General features: G+C 38.6%; 1 pseudogene; it reads left to right on the top strand.

The window, feature by feature from the left end:
* Positions 1 to 3433: 3433 nt before the first annotated feature.
* On the top strand, positions 3434 to 3904 carry LOC119505663 (annotated as a pseudogene).
* Positions 3905 to 4946: the final 1042 nt, after the last annotated feature.

Below are 4946 nucleotides of genomic sequence, written 5' to 3'. Positions count from 1 at the left end.
TGTTTTGCTTTCATAGATATATCAGATAGCATTAATCTGGTGAATTCAAAATACAGCCTTTGTACTAGTTTGTATATATTATGTCCCCCAGAAAAAGCCATGTTCTTTGATGCAATCTTGTGGGGGCAGACATATAGTGGGGATTAAGTTGGAATGTTTGGATTAGGTTGTTTCCATGGAAATGCGCCCCACCCAACTGTGGGTGATAACTCTGATTGGATAATTCCATGGAGACGTGGCCCTGCCCATTCAGCATGGGCCTTGATTAGTTTACTTGAGCACTATATAAGCTCAGACAGAAGGAGTGAGCTTGCTATAGCCAGGCGGGACCCTTTGAAGAATTCACAGAAGCTGAGAGAGTAACTGCAGATGAGAGACTGTTTGAAGATGGCCATTGAAAGCAGACTCTTGCTCCGGAGAGGCTAAGAAGAGGACAAACACCCCAAGAGCAACTAAGAGTGACATCCTAGAGAGGAATGTCCTGGGAGAAAGCCATTTTGAAACCAGAACTTGGAGCAGACGCCAGCCATGTGCCTTGCCAGCTAACAGAGGTTTTCTGGACACCATTGGCCATCCTCCAGTGAAGGTACCCAATTGTTAATGTGTTACCTTGGACACTTATGGCCTTAAGACTGTAACTGTGTAACCAAATAAACCCCCTTTTATAAAAGCCAATCTGTCTCTGGTGTTTTGCATTCCAGCAGCATTTGCAAACTAGAACAGACTTCATCTCGCAGTTTCTTCAGTAATGCACGATGTAACTTTATGAGTTGAAGATAGCCTTGCACCTGCGAGTCAGCAGCAGGGGCATTGTTAGGACTGGGCCATGCCATGCACAGTTCTCCCATATTCCAGCAGGTTGGGGGAGTCAGGACCCCTGACACAAAGAAGACACCTAGAAATCACTCCAGACCCAAATGCTAAGATTGGCTGGCTGCTCGTTTGTCCTATCACAGAGGAATTCAAAATGGTAGAATATATTGCATAGACATGAGCCACCAAGTATGAAATCCTGGCTTCAAATCAAAGGTCCTCAGTTCATGCTTCAGTTCCACCATTAGTTCTGGGAACTTGTACTCATCTCTGGGTTTTGAATTTCTCTTCTCTAAAATGAAGACCTATGGCCAGTTCATTTCTAATACCCCTTGCAACTCTGTGAATATATTCCATGAATACCAGCCTCAGAGGCAGACTTTTGCTACAGAAATGCAGCTAAAAGCCAATAATTCTATCTGTAGGATGGATATAATAATACCAAAATTGTATGGTTTATAATAATTAAACATGCTAGTAACTATGAAATAGCTTTGGACACTGGAAAAGCCTCCCAAACATTGTTTAAGTATATTATATGCAATATTCGATTAGAGTGATTAATGCTTGTCTGTAGTCAACCAGTGTTGGAGTAGGTAAGTGCAGTCTTTAACTTCAGGTACTGAGTTAAAAGTGCTTCCTGTTGGATGCTCCAGTTTATGCATGTGAAACTCTAAGTGAGGACCACTAGAAAAACCCATGTGTGGTGATTTGAAGCTGTACATACCCCAAAAAACATGTTCTTAAATTTAATCCATTCCTATGGGCATAGACCCATTGTAAAGAGGACCCTATGATGAGGCTACTTCAGTTAAGTTGTGACCTACCTCATTCAGGATGGATCTTAATCATATTACTGGAGTCCTTTATAAGAGAATGAAATTCAGACAAAGAGAGAGAAAACCACCGAAGCAAGAAGCTGAAAGCAACGAAACCCAGAAGAGGAGAGATCAGCAGACGCTGCCATGTGCCTTGCCATTTGGCAGAGGTGCCAAGGATCACCAGTAGCCGGTCTTCGGGAAGAAAGCATCGCCTTGATGATGCCTTGATTTGGACATTCTCTGGGACTCTGTGAGTGAATAAATTATCACTGTTTAAACTGAACCATTCTTGGTATTGGCTTTAAGCAGCTTAGGAAACTAAAACACCATGTTTGTAATATGCTTGATATTTGTATTAATGATGGTAAAGGGTCAATTCTAGAGACTTCACAATTTAAGAGGATGGAAAATTTGACACATAATCCCTTTGTCCTAAGGTACTTTTACAGAAGTTGAGCAGGAAAATAAATCAGTGGAAAAGCATGGACCAGATAGGAAATACTTTCTTATTGCATTCATTACGGCAATGGGCATTGGTTGTGCTGATCAAATATTTCATGAAAAGGGTGCCTTGCAGAATAAATTTTTCTGGAATGGAGTTTCTGGGATCCATTCTTTTCGATCCTTGGTAATCAGACTTATGACAGATGTAGGTGCCATTTTGTAATGTTTGTTGATGATGGAGTGTCTGGAGAATATTTTAGGTTCAAAAAACTACTGGTAATATATAATTAAATGTTCCACTGGATCCAAGTCCAAGAATTCTAAAAAGACTCACATTTCCATTCTGCAGAAATAAATGATTAAAAAGTTATTTTTTTTTCTTCCATGAATGGAAACTGTGGTGCCAGCACACATTTCCCAGACATCCAGTGCTCCCAACACTTGGGTTGAAATGCTCTGGAGGAGCCACAATAAGGGAAATAAAAGACATCAGGAAATTATCCATCATTTCTCACTGAAATTAATCATCAGATGAAGAAATTGGGTTTTAAAGAAATTCTGAATTGGAAACTTTTATCATTGAGTGTTAAAACACAAGGGAATAAGATAAAACTACTCTGAGGAAAATGAGGTTGATATGTCTGCTGTGAAAAATGCAGTTATGGTATATTTGAGACTTGGGCTAAATGTGAGCACAAGAATGTTTGTTGGGTCTGAGAGAGAAGAGCAGACATCCTTGTTGGATTATTAAAGCCTGTGCAGGGTGGTCGATGGCAGCTGTACACACTGAGTGTTTGTAGTGCATTATCAGAAATTGGAGGGGATTACTGGGGACCTACTGAATCTTGTCAAAATCACAACAGTAAGCCAAAGAGACTTGGACCTTTTCCTGTTCGAAAAGATCTGTCCAATGCAAATCTAATCATTTGCTAAAACCCTCCTGTAGTTCCACTGCCTACAGGGCAAAAGTCAAGCTCCCTGGCATGGCGTGAAGGACTAAACTCTAGTCCTTTGCTGACTTCTCTCACTTCATCCCTTATTATACTTGGCCTTGAAACTTAAGCTTCACTTATACCCAATTGCTTGTAGTTTTCTACTTGTAGCAAACTCCTCTTTATCTCCATGCCTTTGGTCTTATAGCAACTTCTGGTTAAAATGACCTATTCCAATTTCTATATCATCCCCTTCCTATTCATTCTTTTAGAATCAGCCCAGGAATTTAGTCCTCTGGGAAGTCTTTTCTGAATGTTTTTCCACAATCTTGGTTAAGAGTCTATTCTTGATGCATCGCGCTCATGTCAGATTCCAGCAGGGTCATTCAGTCTCACTCTCTGCCTCTCTTTGCTCCTGAGAAGATGGCAGTGCAGCCACCCAAGTCATTGCTGTTTGTACATCTGGGTAACATTTGTCGATCACGCATTGTAGAAGCAGTTTTTAAAAAATTTGTAATTGATCAAAATATTTCAGATAATTGGTGAATAGAGAGTGCCACAACATCCACTTGAGATAGGAAACCCTCCTGATTATCGAGGGCAAAATTGCATGAAGAAGCATCATATTCCTATGAATCACTTTGCCCGTCAGGTTACCAAAGAAGACTTTGCCACATCTGATTATACACTATGTGTGGATGAAAGCAATCTGAGAGATATGAATAGAAAAGGTAGTGAAGTTAAAAACTGCAAAGCAAAAATTGAACTACTTGGGAGCTATGGTCCACAGAAACAACTTATTATTGAAGATCCGTATTATGAGAATGACTCCGACTTTGAGAATACCAGCAGTGTGTTAGGGGCTGCAAAGCATTTCTGGAGAAGTCACAGTAAAGCTGCATCCATTCACTGCTGAAGGCCAACAATGATTAACATCTGCAGTGATGTTCTAGGTTTTTCCGTCAATTGGTGTGTTGAAGTGTAATGTTTCATAGCTCAAGCCCACAACTGTTTGTTTCAATTGACTTGTTTTTTATCTCAAAAATAACTGTAGATGGAAATCAATGATGTGTTTGGCAGAAGAAGTGATAAGTATCTTTGATTCAAACAGTTTATGGGCTACATTAAATGTTCTTAAACAAATTGGACTTCTTATCTTGCCCCAATTACAAAAATAGTGGAAGAGACAAAATAGTAGAACCACAAAATATAATTTTTTGTGTGTATTTTGTAATAATCATTTCTTTCCAATGTTTAACCTTAAGGTACTAATCCAATGATGGCTAGCATTCCAATATGCTTAATTGTGATCTTAATAAGTAAAACATCACTCTCAGGCCCAAGTCAATCTAAGCTTATTGACACCTTTTATTAAGTCGGTATGTATAACTTGATGGACAAATATCCTCTATTCACTTATGCTACCTCTCTTTTTACCCCAGAGCCTTTTATTGAATTAGATAACCCTGGTAATAGGAATTCACAAGCTTGAATGGAAATATTTTGATTCACACATACCCAGAGTGCACACTTATATGTTAGTAGGATAGGAAAGAGAATAATTTATGGAATAAATCTTTAGCATTATTCTTAACTTTTCTTTATCTAGTTTATTTCATGAGGGAGTCAGCTTTTTTGCTCCTATTTGGACCATCTTGCCTCTGAAAATTTAATTATATCCAGAGAGGACACTGAATGCTGTTTCATCTTATTTTCATTTTGACAAATGTGTCTGTTTTACATGCACATATAACCCAAATGTTGAATAGTACATATTGGCTTAGATGGGAAAATCTAGTTTAAAAAGCTGGACTTCTATTATGTTGAAGTCCTTAAATAATATGTATTCTTTTATCAGTGTTTCATTTATAGGAGAATATAGGTAATTTCTGTGTACTTTGAGATAACTGTAATTTCAAATTCATTTGGATATATA

Source organism: Choloepus didactylus, chromosome 10 (genome assembly GCF_015220235.1).
Source record: "Choloepus didactylus isolate mChoDid1 chromosome 10, mChoDid1.pri, whole genome shotgun sequence".
NCBI lineage: Eukaryota > Metazoa > Chordata > Mammalia > Pilosa > Megalonychidae > Choloepus > Choloepus didactylus.
The sequence above is the reverse complement of the archived record's forward strand: the minus strand, read 5'-3'. Positions and strand labels throughout refer to the sequence as shown.